Genomic DNA, 18,375 nt, shown 5'->3' with positions numbered 1-18,375 from the left:
GTTACAACAAACAAAAAAGTAACTAATACGTATATCACAAATACTTCATAGATGTATAAGCCAATAGGTATCTTTCTGTACTCTTATCTTCTATAGGCACATATATGAACACATATCTACTGTTTAAATTCTTTAAAAAGGTTCATAAGAAACTAAAAACACTGACAAGTGCTTCAGAGAGTCTGAGACAGTGGGTAGCCAAAATGGAATTTGTTTTTCATTGTCACATTTTGATTTTGATAAGAATTTATGCATCGATTCCTTTTATAATTAGAATGAATTCTAATTGAATAAACAGAATGCAATAAAACCTATGTCTCACCATGAACTTCAAATTTTGGTCTAAAGGATTCATAATTGTTCATGTTAACAGAGATGTTTATCAAATGCCAGACAGGTCCTGTTCTGTGGTTTCCATTTATGTCATCTACGTTAACGTGTTTCTGTGTTTTCGTCCTTAGTTTTCAGGATAGTGCTATGAGGAAGAGGTGTTCTCATGCCTTCTCTAAGTATGAAGGCAACTCAAAAGACCTGAGTCAAGCATCCACAGCAGCAAACAAAGATTGGGAATGGGAGGCCTTTTAATAGCCTCTGCTTTCTGCAAGTGGCCAAAAACACCTGCAGATCTTGCTGCATGAAAAGCATACTGTTTGATGCTTCTAAACAGGGCATGCTTTATTCAAAGAAATTAAGACAGGAGGGAAAAAAGGCCTTTTGTGTAGAAAAGATGGCTCTTGTGGACTCTAATACCCAGTGACTAATGAGAGCCAAAATGAGGCACTTATCAAAGGGGAAGAACTGTAAGAAAAACACAAACCCAGGCCTCCCTGGGGCTCAGGTCACCAAGCACCAGCCTCTCCTAGACTGCTCTACACATGAAAGCCTGAGATGATCCCAAATGTAGTGCACAACAAAGGTCTCCTCCTAAAAGCAAACCTTTACAGTAGTGAGCACAAGTCGGAAGTACGTGTGTGGTTCATGAGTCAGCACAACATACAAGATAGTCCCATGTATGTCCACTACACTCAACAATTCTTCCGTTGGGAACTCCCAAGCTGACTGCACAAGGTTGAGGTCAGTGGTTTACTAAGCACCATAAAAGGGTGACCAGTGCAATATCAGAGGGTAGGGCTATCCCAGGCAACTCTTAGAGATGTCTCTGGAGTCAAGGTTCTAAGAGTTCCTGTATCAGAGTGCTGATGAGTGGCGTTTACTGAATGTCTCAATGTCTCAAATCGCTTAATCCTCATACAGCAGATGTCCTTGTTAACCCCATCTCTCAGATGAAGACACTAAGAATCAGAGAGGGTAGGAAACTGGTCTAAGCTTGTGCCATTAGTTTGTAGGAGTCAGAAAAAGGAAACCTTGATGGTATTCAGTATGCTCTGCTGCCTCTAAACCACCCAGCATACTGTTAAAGCAGAAATTTTGAGGTAGAGCCAGGGACTATGCATTATGCTAAGATCCCTGGATGATTCTCATATACCCAGAGTAGGGGCTTTGGAAAATAGTGTATGTTGGAAAAGCAAGAGTTTTCTTTAACTACAGTGCTGCTACCTAGCTCACCTCACTAGGTAAAGTCTGCATTCCTTGGAAGAGCAGTAGTTTCCTACTTGACACTTTACCCCCACACAGTATCTCCAGGACTATTCTGAGCATGAAAATCAGTTGCTATAAGCACAGTGGGAAGGCTATAGATCTGAAGTATGGAGGCCATTATGCCTGGTTATTATCAAAGTTGCACAGGCAGATCTCTGTAGTCAATTTGGTCACCCTCGGCATTCTTATCTGTCTGATGGAGATAATGTCAAAAGAGGAATTTTAAAATAATAATGTCATTTAAATAAATTATATTTCCTTAGGTTATTCTGTGATGAGCATTCTTCTGTGCCTGGGACTGTGGTACAGACTGATTCAGATCCTCAAGGCATCTTCTAGGTAGATATTTTCAATGCATTGTCACAGATAAACAGCTTTTTAGATAGACTGGCTGCTTGGGTAAGCAAGGATAAAGAAAAGTCTTATAACCTAGGCACCTTAGAGTCCATGTCACTTGCGTTTTCCCACACACCTGCCCAGTGTGATCAGCCTTTTCTCTATCCTACAGATATAATAAGTCAAATGAGATGACATATCTACTGGTAGATACAGGCTGGCCTAGGTTGTGATTAAAACACAGTTCTAAGTATCAGTGCCTAAAAATGGCAATCCTTTATTTCTTTCTCTCGTCACACATCCCTTAGGAGTCAGCTGCATGGACTGTGTGGAATTATCATGTGGGGCCTGGACGGAGCATCCACCACCCTAAATGACTCAAGAGAACCAGAGCCAAGCCATGCAGGTCCAACATATATATGCAATGTATATCACAATAACTAATACTCCATGGACCAAGGAAATTCTTGGCCAAGCTTAGAGTCCATGAGTGGGAAAGCATTCCAGAGCAGAGAGAACACACTAATTGTGAACAAATAATTAATCTGTATAGGATACATGGATTCAAAGACTGCTTTGGACAGTGCTCAACAGAAACAGCATGAGGAATGCTTCTCTCTGTGGAGGCATGGTGGCAGCTCATGCTCCAAGCTGAGCCTCCACATGCTGCAAATCCACTAGCATCTCTTCTGCTATCAGGAATCTAATTATTACTCTGCTCTCTGCTCAATTATTAAAGACAAGGCAGTGAAGAGCCACGGAAGAGGGGAAGTCTGTTTTGTAGCAGTGACAAACCGTATTTCATATGCATAAAAGACCGTTGCTTTTACTCTTATAATTGCAATTTCCTGCTCGTTTCCTTTTCAAATTAGTGGATGTAATTGTTTGGTAATAAAATATCAGCATAATATATTAGAAGCAGAGAACAGACGGGCTTAAGGGACAGTTGCCAAGAACAGGAGGGAGAAAAAAAGATTGACTAGAATGAGAGTGCACAGATCTTGCAGGTCTTTTTCAAAGTGTAGGTTAGATTATTTCCTAGACATCTCCCTGCCATCCTTCTAGACTTTTCTGGAACCAATGGGTGAGCTACATAAACCAATACTCTCACATTATCTTAAAATGCATATCTATACAAGACAAAGCGAGAGAGGGGTGGGGAATGAGGTTGAGCTGACAGAATGTCTGTAGGGCAGAAGAGCTTTTGGGTAACACTTGAATTTAATACCAGATTCATCCGTTGTCATGCCACTAAAGTCTGAGTCTCCAGTAATTCACTCCAATGTAAGAGTGAAAAATTGCTCTTGATGTAGTCAGTTTTTTTCAGGGATGTGGCCCCTGGTAGGTTGCCCACGGTCTCATGAATGACCCTATACCCAGGTACATACCAGCAAAAATAATTGGACTCAATGAAGTAATAAAAGAAAATATTATGTTGACACAGGGATGTGGAAGGGATCTAGAAGAAGTTGGAGATAGGGTATAAAATAGATATGGCCAAAATGTATTGCATATATACATGAAATTGTCAAAAAATAAAATGTATTTTTAAAATATTCTTGCATCAAGAGGTGCTACTATAAATATAGAAGTTGTCGATGTTATTATGATGATGATTTGTGCCCTGCAGAAGGAACTGTGACAGGCCACTGGGGTCACTCTTGGTAAAATGTCAGAAGTGGAAATGACTTTCTTTGTTGACTTTATATCTAACGTCATTTCCCCTGGCTATCTCCTAGAGTTCTACCTTTGCTGACCTATTTTTTTCAAAGCCTAGACCATGTTCCAGTGTTGCTCTCAAGCCCAAGTGACATAATGTTTTCCACCACAATGACAAGAAAACCTTGGAGGAAGCCTATGGAGAAGGAGAGGCTGCTAGGAACATACTGCTGCCTCCCACAATGCACCAAAAAAGAAGCCATGGTCTTTAATGCTGGCCCTAATTGAGTGGATGGACCCCATAGGTGAGCCCCAAATTGGGAACCATGGGAGGTTAGAAATTAAACAGCAGCTTCAGTCTGCAAACTCGGGAACCTTGCAGGCTGATGGGAGGAGGAGAAGAAGCCAAAACTAGTTCTATGCTCTGATACTCTTTGTTGTGGACACAGTGGTGTAGTCACCTGGTAGTGAATTTTCAGGGGCCTGGGTTCCTCTACGTCAAGGGAGAGCCATTCCCACTGCTCACAGGGGCTCTAAACACTTTGCATCCTAAAACTATGTCTTTGTACAGATGGTGATGTCGCTGATGTTCAAGGGAAAGTGCTTCCTTTTACACTGAAATTACACCTGCTTAGTAAAAGGTGGAGAAGGCTCATCAGGCCCCCGTGAAGTAGGTCAGAGTGAGAAGAAACCTATCAGAATTCTGAAAAGGAGGCCCAGTTTGACTCTGAAAGTGTTCCATGGGCAGAGAAGCCTCACCAGAAATTATCCATGTGAAAAAGAACCAAGAATGGAGGAAATGAGCTCCAGTTCCAGGTAGAGAAACCAAGTAAGCACTTAAACTAGAACCTACCAGCAATGAAAGAGAAAAAGAAAGAAAGAAAGAAAGAAAGAAAGAAAGAAAGAAAGAAAGAAAGAAAGAAAGAAAAAAAGAAAGGTGAAAAGCTGGAAGTTTTCTCTCACTCTTTCCACACCCAAATGTATGTATGTATGTATGTCACTGATAAAAGAGGCTTGGTAGATGTTTTCCAGCAAAGATTGTGTGTGTGTGTGTGTGTGTGTGAGAGAGAGAGAGAGAGAGAGAGAGAGAGAGAGAGAGAGAGAGAGAGAGAGAGAGAGAGAGAGAATGTGACATGATCCCATCCCAAAGACAGAAGTTAAACTAATAACTAAAAGGGTCTAGGTGGAAAAACACCTAGAAGGCCAAGGTTCTCCAGGGACATTTTTTTAATCTGTCCATGACCAGACCTTTTGGCTCAATATTATCTTTCCTAACATGGCCTCTTTGGCCCCATCCTAATCAAGGTTAAATATTCATCAATATGACCCTTAAAAGCTGTCTTTCAGTTTCTCATTCAATGAACCCACAAGTCCTTGAGGAAGACCCACAGTGTACCAGGAAAAAAAATTCTAAACACAACATAAGAATTCTGAAAGTAATAAACTGCTAGCATATTGGGAGGGGTCAGTCAGAAGTCTCGGAAGTAGTGTGCATACTCAACACTTAAGCACCCAGGGTTCCCCAGGACCAGGTTTGGGCACACCCATGAAACCAGCACTTGGTGAGATGGTGAATTTCAGGAGGAAACTCAGCTTCATGCTCACCTTTCAATAAAGCCTCCTTGTACTGTGGCAGCAGGAGACATCTTTTCTTATGCTTACCTGGAAAGCATTCTCATTCTCCGCACTCAAATGTAGTGATTCACTGTCTCATGCAGTAAGGCCAAGTACAGGCTCTGTATTTCTCTTCTCTTGAGCTACCTGAGAAATTTTGCCATCTCTCATAATTCCTACAATACGGTATTGAATAATATGATGCATGGTGTGTGTGTTCACATATTGAATACATGTATATACTAAAAGAGGAGATGATCAATTGGACGTCTAAATGCTTCTGCAAAGCGGATCCACGTTTACCTCTTCTCCCATTAGTGAGTATCTCAGGAGTCTTCTAGAATTAGCCCAAAGCACATGTAGGCTAATATGTGAACCTTGCTTCTCATGCATATGGTGCTTAGGATAAGTGCTGTATTTTGTCATCTCAGCTCTCCACTGGAGGAGCTGCCTGGACCCTGGATGCATTTCCTCAGCCAGTCATTTCCAGCCAGGGGAATCCTTGAAGCTTGGCTCATCATCTCAGTGTTTGAATATTGAATTTCAAGTAGAAAAGCAATAGACTGAATCTGAAGGCAGTGAGCTCACATCCTGAAGACTCCAGCCCACACTGCTATCCAAAACCAACCGGAAGCCCAGTGATAACTGTCTGTGTTGTTGAAACTCGGAGATGCTTGACTGGCAGTATCTCTTTTATTGCTTTTTAACCCTTCCTTATTGGATCTACTCACCCCTGTAAACTATAAGGTCCTCATAAGGTAGAAGCATGAGCCAGAGCCACAAGCCACAGTAGGACACATTAAATTTCAATTTTCAGACTTACCCCTTTAGATAGGCTTTGCAAGAGAAAAGAAGTGAAGCAGTTTTGCATGTTTTAGATTTCTCCACTCAGGTAAATATTTGGAGAGAGTGAAAAGAGCTATATATTCATCCCCCATCAAGAGATTCCACAGTGGAACTACTTGCAGATATCTGAAATGTCTTTCTGCACTTCAAAAACACAAAAGATAGCCATGTGGCTCATTCCTGGGAAGATTAAGGGCATTAGAACCCAGAGGCTGAGCTCTGCTTGGGACTCCACAGAGACTCAGTGGGACAGTGCTGCGAGCTGCTCTACCAGGCTTCTCTCCTGGAATAGAACAGGGGACATGTAAGTATTTCTCAGGGACTAGATGTGGGTCAAGCAGAAAGAAGCAACCAATGCTTTCCTGAGTCCCAGCCAGTGAAGGAGCTATCAACAAAAGGAGGCTGCACCATAGCAGGCTTCTCCAAACTGCAGCTGTGAGGATGGACAGAGCTGTCCACTCACCCTAGGCCTGCAAACAGAGTTCCTTCCTTATCCACAAGGGTCAGTGTGTTCTGTCCCCAGACAATTCTGAGATGTCCTATCAGTGTCTTAGTTTTACATCCTAGGATCCTCAGCTGGCTTGAAGATGGCTTGAGGAAGGGTACTTTCAGACAAACACTCCTACACTGACTTGTAGTGGGGGAGAAAATGTTCAAGGACAAGACCAAACACCAAACTTAAACAAGAACACGTCAAAATTGTCCGTCCACTCTTTTTCTGTGACAATACTACCAAGAACACCAGCAAAGCAGATTGTTTATTAATTATTCTTGAGGTTTCTCTGTTTATCATTTCAACCTTGAGAACACAGAATCTGAGGTCATAGATAACAGCGTCTACTCTTCCTACTCTTAGAATCAGCTGCAGGGGTCTGGAGATACCGGCTCAGTGGGTAAGAGAACTTGGTGATCTTCCAGAGGACTCACATTTGGTTCCCACCACTAATGTCAAGAACAGTGTAACCTATAACTTCAGCTCTATGGGACATTATGCCCTATTCTGGACTCTGCAGATCTCTTAATGTGTGCACATGTGTGTATGTGTGTGTGTGTGTGTGTGTGTGTGTGTGTGTGTGTGTGTGTGTGTATGTGTACTCGTGCATGCGTGCGTGCGTGTGCGTGCACACACACACATACACACATTGGGGGGCAGTAAATAATTAACTTAAAAGGATAGCTTCTTGTAATGCAAACTCTTTCTAACCACTCTTTCAAGTTTCACAATACACAAGGGAAGACCTGACTGACAAGCACAGGAGACTTGTGGAATAAGCCACTACATTTCAATGCCCTTCATATTCATGTGAGAGAAAAGAAAAAGGAAAATGATGCAGAAAAAGAAACAAAAGGCTGCGGAATCCAGTCACCCACCAGAGAAGTGAGGTAACTGGCTCATAGGTGAGGGAACCAGAGACTGTGCAACTGACTGCAGATAAGCTCTCAGTAGGAAAACTGTAGGAAGCAATGGGGAGGTGGGGAAAGGAAAGAAAGGCCAGTGCTCTGTGGCACTTACCTGTACAGCATTGGCGTCGGGTAGTCTCTAAGTAGAACTGACGGCATTGCAAACACAATAAGTGGCTCTAAACAAACTGGAATAGCAATCAGTTCAGGAGCCGGCAAGCATTCACACTTTTGCTGTTGTCAACGCTTTCAGTGGCTTTAATTTTCAACGGTAAGCACAACTTCTATATAGTGTTGTCAAAACTGCAATGAAGTTATGTCATTGAATATTAAAGGCCCAACGCGTGGAGTGCCAACACACAGATTTGAATTTCATGCTCGCTCCTAAACATCAAGACAAATATGTCTAATTTCATAAGAACCTGGCCAGCCCCAGGGAGGCTGACAATTATATATAATGTTACCCAAGTATGCTAGAATAAAGCCTGCCTCTAATCAATGTATGAGACCAAAAGGAAGGAGAGGAAGAAGAAAGGAAAAACTGCAAGAATCTTCAGAGAGGCAGTTCAAATTGGTTGGCTGGGTTTGTAAGGTCCTTATCAAATACACCGATGAATGGGGCATTTGATCCCAACAGGACAGGGCCTACATTTAATGAGCAATTTTGAAAAATCATGTGGTTAGGTTATGGGGTGAATATTGGAAAACCTGAAGGAGATAAGAGTACCTGGAAGGGACGAGAAACGTACTTGTGAGCACCTTACATGCCAGGACATTTGGTCTCTATCACAAAGGCAGAAGCAGCCCCAGCAGGCTTCTGAGCATGAGTGAAGTCATACTTGCTTCTTAGAAAAATTACTGTGGCTTCAGAGTAAAAATTGGATCAAGGGCGTAAAAGCTGGAAATACATAGAGGAGTAAAAGATCCAAATGTCTCATGAATCTCTGAAGTGGGACAACTGTTAAAGAAACAAAACATTGCCAGCTCTGAGAGGCAAGAGACCAGCATGCTTGGCACTGGGTTGAATGATGGGATAAGAAAAAAGGACTGGTAAGGGGAAACAATTATATTTCTTGTGACAGCAGGATTCTGGAGTATAAATAAGTACAATATCAATGCAAGGTTTTATTGCAATGTACAGGCACAATAAAGCCTATTAAGTTGCCTAATTATGACACTGGTGAGCACAAGATGCAGAAGCTCAGCCTGAATCAGTTGAGTGGAGAATCCACTCATCTAATCAGTGTGTGGTTGTAGGGATCAGAAGCTCTGAGGGAATGTACAAGGAACAAATGGAGTGCTGAGTGAATGTATGCTCATGGTATGATGTCAAGAATCCCAATGCCCCAGGCCCATGGAGATGATCTAGCCTTCCTCAAGTGAGACTCATAGAAATAGCAAAGCCTTCTTCCTGTCCAAATATGAATGCTGACAGTGTGTGCAGGAATCATTGACCACTAATACATGTACCAAGCTTCTGGTTGGTACCCTCCATCAGTGCAAGTACAGCCCACACGAGCTCACCTTTTCTGTATGTACCTATCAGTTCTTCAGTGTGTCATGTATGTATTACTAAGTCACCCAAGTCAGGTTTCCAGGACCAAGCTGTACAGGACATCATGTGATTGGAGGGCTCAATAGAGAAAGATAATGAACCCAAATTTAGAGATCAAATTAGGAGAGGAGCAGAGGGAGACCAAAGAAAGAAGGAGGTTGTTTGAGAGAAAGGAGACTACAGAAAAAGTGGAATCCTGGAATTCACAGGAGCAAAGATGTCAAGCAGATCCTGAAAGAAGAAGGAAGTCAAGGCCATATGCTGCAGAAGACAGGAAAAGACCTGAAAGATTTCTATGGATACAGCCATCTGGAGGCCACTGAAGACTGTGGGACCTGTATTCCCATGAGTTGATAGGAAGACTGTAATGGATTAGGTAAATGGAAAGTGATGAGGTATGTGGCAATCCTCAGTGTGAAAAACAATGTGAAGAGAGAGATGAACTGTTTAGATAAAGAAGCCACCGAGCAACAGAGTGCTGAAGAAGTCAGTTAGGGATGGGTGGAGACGGTTAAAAGGAGGTGTGGGGAGATGAGTGAATCAAAAGTAGGATATTTGTGGGCAGTGGATGTCAAAAAAAGAGTGGCAAGGTTCTAGAAGGACCACCTTCGGGAACAAAAGAGCATCATAAACATAGAGAGAAGTGTGTGGGAATTTGTGAAACAACTGTGGCTCTCCATGGACATGAAAGTATTAGCCACCATCATAAAAATATGTTCTTATTTATTGAACACCTCAAGTGTGTCAGGTATTGGAGCACATAGTAATTGTATATAGGCGCCTCCGATTCTGGTTGTCCCCTTACAATGTTGATATAGTGACCTTCGTCTTCCACACAAGTAGGTTAAGTATGTGGGGAGGGGATGTCTGGTTCCACAGCCCAGGATTTGCAGAAGCATTTGAACATAGGCATATGGCTGGAATGGGTGAGCAGGCCATGGATAGATGCAGGATATAAGTAAGTAAATGAGCGGAGACATGGGTAGTGAGGTCAATAGATGAGGAGTCCTTGAGTGTGGCCCAAAGTAAAGAATGAAGCAAAACAGACTCTAGCAGCCTCATTCCGACAGGAAATCAAGTGTGATATGACAAAATGTATTTAACAGCCTTTAAGTGCAGGTGGCTGTGCCTTGGGAGAGCTAAATTGTAGAGCTACACCTGAAAGCCCAACTCAGGGCAGCCTGTAATTCTGCTAAGACAGACACCCTCTTCCTGAGGCTGAGGTAATTAGTTCTGGACTGAGCTCTAGTATTTATGACCTCATTTCTCCTTTTCTCTTTCTCCACGTTTTCTCATTTCTCTCCTTCAAGATGCAAGTTAGATTTTGCCTCCTTGATGAAACATGTCTTGTCCTACACTGCTCTTCCTGGATATAACCTTCTACCACACACAGTCTGAGTCACGTCCCATCTGAGTCCTGAGTCACATACATTACCTGTCTGATTTTTTTCTTCATGAGTCCATGTGGCATAGATCAAAGAACTGATCTAGCCTGGAGCCAATCAGACCTGGTTAGCACCATTTGATATATCTCACTGCTAAGCTACCTGTGTATAATGTGGTTATTATATCACCATTGTCAGGGAACAATCAGATTTGGAATACCTATATACAGCTACTATGTGCTCTAATACCTGATATGAGATGCTCAGTAAGAATATATGTTTGTTATCATCAATAGTTGTTTTGTTTTCTTTAATTTTATTTATTTGTTTGTTTGTGTGTGTGTGTGCATGTGTGTGCATGTGTGTGTGTATGCGTGTGTGTGTGTGTGTGTGTGTGTGTGTGTGTGTGTGTACGTGTACGTATATGCCATAGTGCACAGTGCACAGGGAGAAATTTAAAGTACAGGTTAGGGGAGTCAGCTCTCTCCTTCCATCAGCTGGAGCCTAAGGGTCAAACTCAGGTCACCAGTCTTGAGGAAAAGCACTTTTGCCTGATGAGCCATCTCACCAGTCCCATAAGCAGCATTTTTGGATGGCATGATATTATATGTCTCCAGAAAATGTGTGGACCTCCTGAGATAGTAAAAGGGCTTTCGCATTTCAGCTCAGTAACTTCTTCCTTTGTTTCAAACCCGCTTACACTGGTATGCCCTGATTGGCAGACAGTGTTTATACCTCTCCCTGAGTGTGACTATAAAGTTCCCTAACTAGACTATAGAGACAGAAAGGGTGAATACAGAACCTGTGGGTGATGAGACAACAGAAGGAGCTCAGAGAGCTAGAACAGAACCATTCCCCCCTTTCAGAGAAAGATGTCAACTAATGAAAGACTAAAAGGAAATAAAAGATACAAAAAAACTGGGTTTTAAAAATAATTTAGTGATAATAAACTACTGCCGGTTTAAGGAAGCCAACAGAAGATGTCAAAGCACACAGAACTTAGTCCAACATTAGGACATTGCCCCCCTAAGCCACAAGAATCAAGTAGAAGGATAAAATGGTGTTGGCAGAACTAAGAGCTGGAGTCCTGAAAGAAGGTCCAGCCGGCAGGAGAGGAAGCTACAGAAATTACTCCCAGCAGAACTCCTGTTCAAAGAAGGAAGAGAGCAGGGCATAAACACTTTAATCTCCCTCCTCCAACTGCAACTCAGTACACTGATTCTTATTAACTGACACTCAACAGGAAGAGAGATAGAGGCATGCAAAGGAGTGTGGAGGATGTAAAATATAGAGCTCGACATCCTGGGGCAGAAATCTGGACCTCAGAGGACAGAAAAAGAAAGGGATAGGAAGAGCAGGTGGAAGCGTACAGAATACCTAACAAGCAAGGGTAGCAACTTAAGGAACGTTTACAACATCTTCATCCATCAAAAGCTAACACACTCAGTGCTATACATCTAATTCGTATTGCTGATTGTTTGCTCAGTGATTGTGGGGAGAATGGAAACCAACAAGAGCCCATTTAGGCAGAGTAAGAGCAATACCAGCAAAATGTGGTGGGACCTTGACTCTATATTCAGTGACACATCAAGGGACAATTGTGCATGTACCAATCATAGCCATAGTGATCTGGTGGCTATCACAATCACATGGCAATACCATAAATATCTACATGAGGACCAGCACATGGAAGGGAAATGACCCACAGTTTGACAGGCTGGAACAAAAAAACAAAAAGTGAGTGCTAGCCAGCTAAAACAAAATTCCCAGAAGCATGTATGGAAAGCACTCATCTCATCTCCAGAGGTCTCTGGTAGTAGCATAGCACAGGCAGTAGCCACACACATGCTGGTAGAATTGGAAAGAGACTCCATTTAGCTCACACATCAGTGATTATTTTCTTCCTGGAAGCAAAAGCAGTCTAGGAAATAAGCAGTGGTGCTCAGGGGATTAGCAATGCAGCCCCTGCCTGGAACAGGTGGTGGCTCAGCAGGCTGGAGAGACTGGAGCCCTATATCCCTTCCCCAAAACAACTGTGAGTTTTATTAAGAGCCGCTTAGATTTGATGAGAGTGGGGATTACACAGAACCCCTCTCACCACCATTTGACTCTATTGACTAAGTTTCTTTTCCCAAGACCTTGTGATGTGACTGCTGTAGAGGCTGATAAGAGAGAAGCTGGTTCCTATAAGCCCCATCCTCGGGTACTAGGATCATGAAGATCCAGGAACTTTCTATGTAGGACTTGTGCAAGTGATGGTCTCCATAAAGACAGCATGTAGGAGGGCGATGATAATAGTACCAACCCTTCTATCTTTATCATTTTGGTTTTGCAATATAACACATGAAAAAAAAAATCTCTGAAGAGACAAATGTTAAGTATCATAAAGCGGGCCAAAAATATATCTTCAGATACTAGCAAACTACGAAGTTAAATCTTTCTTTGGATTAGAATACAAATATTCATAACACCTAAAAGTACTACATACGTGTATAATATATGATACATTAATATAGCATATATGATTAAAAGTACATGTATTTTACGTGTGTGTATGTGTGTGTGTGTGTGTAGTTAAAAATATCTTTCTTAAACTGGGCAGTGGTGGCACATGCCTATAATCCCAGCACTAGAGGCAGGCAAGTTTCTATGAGTTCAAGGCCAGTCTGGTCTATAGGGTGAGTTCCAGGATAGCCAGTAGTACATAGAAAAACCATGTCTTGAAAAAAAAAATAAATAAAACAAATAAATAAATAAAATATCTTACTTATTGGTACCCTCCTGTTCTTAACACCATCATCTCTTTCCTGGATAGTTTTTTTTTTTTTTTTTTTAACCACTGAATTGGCTTCCCAGATTACACTCTTGCTCCCTTCAATCAACATTCAGCATAGGTCAGGATGCCTGTCTATCTCCGAACCTTCAGTGGTTTTCCATTTATTTCACAGAAAATACAACATGCCTTGTGGTCTTCAAGCTCCCATCTCTCTGAACATTTCATGCCTGACTCACTCTAGCTACACTCTTCATCATTTGAATATAACTCACACCTTAAGATCAATTAGCCACCATGTTCATAGCAGCCTTATTCATAATAGCCAGAACATGGAAACAGCCTAAGTGTCCATCTGTAGAAGAATGGATAAAGAAACTGTGGTACATATACACTATGGAATACTATTCAGCTATTAAAAACAAGGAATTCCCGAAATTTGTGGACAAATGAATTGAGCTAGAAATGATCATAATGAGTGAGTTGACCCAGAAGCAGAAAGACTCAAATGGTATATACTCACTTATATCTGGACACTAGCCCAAGGGGCATGTCCCACGAAAGCCTTCACTTACCAGGAAAGTGGGACAGAGGGGAGGACATCCTATTGGGATTCTAGATGAGAGAAGCATGGGAGACTAGCAAAGTAGAAAGATCCTGAGAGTCCTAGAAACCTACAAGTAGAACATTATGATAGGCAGATTTGGGCCCAGGGGTCCCGCTCAAACTAAGGCACCAGCCAAGGGCAATATAGGCAGTAAACTTTAAACCCCTACCCAGATCTAGCCAATGAACAGAACAGTCTCCACAGTTGAGTGGAGAGTGGGGTATGACTTTCACACATACTCTGGTGCCTCATATTTGACCATGTCCCCTGGATGGGGAGGCCTGGTGGCCCTCAGAGGAAGGACAGCAGGTTACCAAGAAGAGACTTGATACCCTATGAGAATATACAGGGTGAGGAAATCCCCCTCAGGAACAGTCATAGGGGAGGGGAATAAGGGGAAAATGGGAGGGAGGGAAGAATGGGAGGATACAAGGGGTGGGGTAACCATTGAGATGTAACAAGAATAAATTAATAAAAAAAATTTTTAAAAAGATCAATTAGCCAATGAAACATGAGTAAGAATACATGGAACATCCAAGAAGAGTGAGTAAAAAGCATAATCAACCCTGTGTGTAGAGATCTATGATGTCCTGTGCTCCAGGTTTATCCCAGATAGAATAATTCCCCTTAGTCTGTATCCCTAAGTCCAAAATGCTACCAGTTACTTGGAAAACTACCTGAACCTGTATCTGATTCTATGCACACAAAAAAATACTGCTAAACCACTGACATTTGGAAGCCTTTTGTTCTTACATCAGCTAGCTACTTCTGATGAATATAGAGGCCAGAGGACTATGAAATTATACAGCAATGAGAAATATATTGTTTTATGAAGCTGGGTATAATAAGTTGTCTATAAGAAAAACAGAGAATCTGAAAAAAAAGTATTTTTCAAGAAGTGGAAGTGGGCTGGGTATGGTGATGCATGCCTCTAATCCCATCATTTGGGAGGCAGAGGCAGGCACATCTCTGAATTTGAGGCCAGCCACTTCCAGGACAAAGAAAAGGTGTCTCAGAACAAAAGTAGAAATGGGAGTGAAGAAATGGCTCAGCTCTGAAAGGCTAAACCAAAAAGATAAGAAGTGGAAGCAGTAGACTGAGTAAAATAACAAAGGGATAAGGAGGAGTAAGATGTAGAACATCAGGGGGAAAAAAAGAAAACCTTTTATTTGGACCCATAACTAGAAGAAAAGCATGTTGGTAATGGTGATGCTGATGATGGTGATGATTGTGATGATGATGACAACAACAATGATGATGATGATGATTGGATGTCACAATGATGATAATGATGGTGATGATAATCTTGATGATGGCAACGGGAATGGTGATATTGCTAGCAGTGTTGATGCTGCTACTGATAATGACGAGGATGGGGATACACTATGAAGGGGAGGGATTGCTCAAAATTGAAACCAGTTAAGATTATAGAGACAGGCTGATAAAGTCATCAATCAGTAAAGCCAACTTACCGAAGTATAAACATTAGACAAGACCCAAGCATAAAGTACGTTTCATAGGAGCAGGTGTTACTTAAAATTCAATTTGCCCGCTTTTTATTGATTTAGGGTAGCTGTTTAATTAGCTTTTAGCATTGCATATGGTTTATGGTCATCATTTCAACAGAGGTTAAAAGGAAGGAAGTGTACCACACTCTTGATTTGTAGACAAAATATCTAACTACTCCAGATTTTTTAGCTGTCCCCTTGCCACAGTCTGATTTAGCAGGGTCTCTGACCTGGTGGATTGCTTCTAAATTACCCCACTGGGTTCCTTGAACTTGTACTGTGCAGAACTTCTCCCATAAGACAATCTCACTAGAGCTGAGAAAACACATCTTTTCCCAGGGTTTCAAGTGATAGATTGTCTGATAAGAAATGAAAAAGAAAAAAAGACCATTTGTTTTCTATAAATGACTTCATCCTTAATATCAAAGCAACACACACACACACACACACACACACACACACACACACACACACACACACACAAAATGGAGGCTAAGAAGTTCGCTTTTTAGTCCCATCATGGTTTTTCCATTGTCAAGACTACAAGTTGAGTGTGAATGTAGCCTCACTCACAGAGACAGCTTCTTAAGCTGTGGGCCTCTGACTAATATGCATGTGCTGACCAGATGTGGCCTTCGTACCAGACACTGTGTTGTGACCACCTTCCTTGAATCTCTGTCTAAATACACATAGTTAATTCCCATGGGCTAATGGTAGCCTACATTTTAAATGGGCAAAATCAGACATTACTTTCTGAGAAGCTTCATAATGTAGACAACTAATGGAAAGTAAATATTACCTAAAGTTCTAAAAATGTGATGGCGCTGAAGTGGATACAAACATAGCATATGAAGGAATGCACTATTTTAGGGATGTTTCTATTTGTGGGAATTGCAATAAGTTGGAAGAGGGTGTGCCCTTTGAAAAAGATGTTTTCTAAAAAATCCACCAGAATTTCATTTCTAACTTCTCCTCCTGTATATGTGTGAAATGTCTATGCTGCCAGTGTTCTCCCTCTCCCTCTCCCTCTCCCCTCCCTCTCCCCCTCCCTCTCCCCTCCCTCTCCCTCTCCCCTATCTAGACACAGAGACACTAAAAGGAGGGAGATAAGGAAGATAAAGAGACAGAAAGAGAAAGAGGAGAGACAGAAAGGAGAGAAATGGGTAGATAGGAATTAAGGGGGGAGGAGAGAGAGATTAAGAGTTAAGTGCTTAGTTTGATATCCAAAATATATAAAGACTCATGAAATTAGACAGCAACAAACCAAACAACCCAATTTTAAAATGAGGTACAGAGCTAAACAGATAATTCTCAACAAAGGAATCGTTAATGGCTGAGAAGGACTTAAAGAAATGTTCAGTGTCATTAGGCATCAGGGGAATGCAAATCAAAGCTTACTCTGAGATTCCATCTTACACCCATCAGAATAGCTAAGATCAAAAGCTCAAGGAACAGCACATGCTGGTAAGGATGTAGAGCAAAGGGAACACTCCTCAATTGCTGGTGGGAGTGCAAACTTGTACAACTACTTGGAAATCAATCTGACAGTTTCTCAGTAGACTCAGCTATAGCACTCCTAGGTATATACCCAAAATAGGCTCCATCATACCACAAGGACAGTTGCTCAACTATCTTCATAGCAACTTTATTTGTAGCAGCCAAAACTGGAGACAACTTAGATGTCCTCCAACCAAAGAACGGATTTAAAAAATGATACATTTACACCATGGAATATTACTCAGATATTAAAAACAATGACATCATGAAATTTGTAGCCAAATGGATGGAACTGGAAAAGATCATCCTGAGTGAAGTTACCCAGAACCAGAAAGATACAAATGATATGTACTCACTGGATTTTAGCCATAAAGTACAGGATAACTATACTACAATCCACAGACCCAAAGAAGCTAAGTAATAAATAAGGCCCAAGGAAGCATGCTTGAATCTCACCTAGGAGGTAAAATAAAATAGATATCTGGTGTGAGTGGAGGGCAAGAACTTGATGGGAAGCGGGTGGGAGAAGGACCAGGATGGATCAAGTGTTAGGAAGATGGTGGCAAAGAGAACTGTAATGAGTGGGGTGGGGTATCTCTGGGGCAAGTTAGAATCTAGCTTGTGAAAATACCCAGGAATCTAAGAGGGTGGCCATATTACTAGCAATGGAAGATATGGAACATGGAATCGTCACCTCCTATATCCAGTTAAAACGTCCAATGGAGGAATAGTGATACCAATCCAGCCACAAAACAGTCAACTCGCATTTTTTCCTGCCTATAGAGGTTCAGGCATAAAGAGGGATCAGAAAGTGAGAGAATGTCCAACCAGTGCCTGGCCCAACTTGAGTCTCCTGCCATGAGAGAGAGCCCACCCTGATGCTATTAATAATATTCTGCTAAACCGGGCGTGGTGGCGCATGCCTTTAATCCCAGCTCTCGGGAGGCAGAGGCAGGCGAATCACTATGAGTTCGAGGCCAGCCTGGTCTACAAAGTGAGTCCAGGATGGCCAAGGCTACACAGAGAAACCCTGTCTCGAAAAACCAAAAAAAAAAAAAAAAAAAAAAAAAAAAAAAAAAAAATATATATATATATATATATATATATATATATATATATTCTGCTATACTTGCAAACAGGAGGCTAGCATGACTGTTATCTGAGTGGCTTCCCTCCGCAGCTGATGAAAACAGATGCAGAGACCCACTGCCAAACATTAGGCAGAGCTTGGGAAATCTTATGGAAGAAGAGAAGGAGGATTGAAAGAGCCAGAGAGGTAAGGAAAACCCACAGAATCAACAAACATGGGCCCATAGGGGCTCACAGTGACTGAACTGCCAAGAAAGCATCCACGGAATGGATAGAGGCACCCTGCACATATGTAACAGATGAATAGTTTGGTCCTCACGTGGGACCTCTAACAGCAGGAGCAGGGTTGTCTTTGACTGTTGCCTGCCTTTGGATCCCTTTCCACTAACTGAAAGGCCTTATCTCTAGGCTCCATAGAAGAAAATGTGCTCAGCCCTACAACAACTTGATATACCAAGGTGTGTTAATACCCATGGGAGATCTCTCCTTTTCTGAGGAGAAAGGGA

At 41.8% G+C, this 18,375-nt stretch overlaps 1 long non-coding RNA gene across 1 annotated transcript in view; it reads right to left on the bottom strand.

Annotated features, from left to right (window-relative positions):
* Window positions 1-7,573: 7,573 nt before the first annotated feature.
* Window positions 7,574-18,375, bottom strand: part of LOC127204527 (uncharacterized) — a 105,296-nt gene continuing 94,494 nt past the window's right edge. The window contains exons 3-4 of the long non-coding RNA XR_007832475.1: window positions 15,514-15,642; window positions 7,574-7,758 (exon numbers count right to left, since the gene is read on the bottom strand). This is a non-coding gene — a long non-coding RNA (uncharacterized LOC127204527). The remainder of the gene's footprint in view (window positions 7,759-15,513; window positions 15,643-18,375) is intronic.

Source organism: Acomys russatus, chromosome 20 (genome assembly GCF_903995435.1).
Source record: "Acomys russatus chromosome 20, mAcoRus1.1, whole genome shotgun sequence".
NCBI lineage: Eukaryota > Metazoa > Chordata > Mammalia > Rodentia > Muridae > Acomys > Acomys russatus.
Note: the sequence above shows the minus strand (reverse complement) of the source record. Positions and strands in the feature narration are given on the sequence as shown.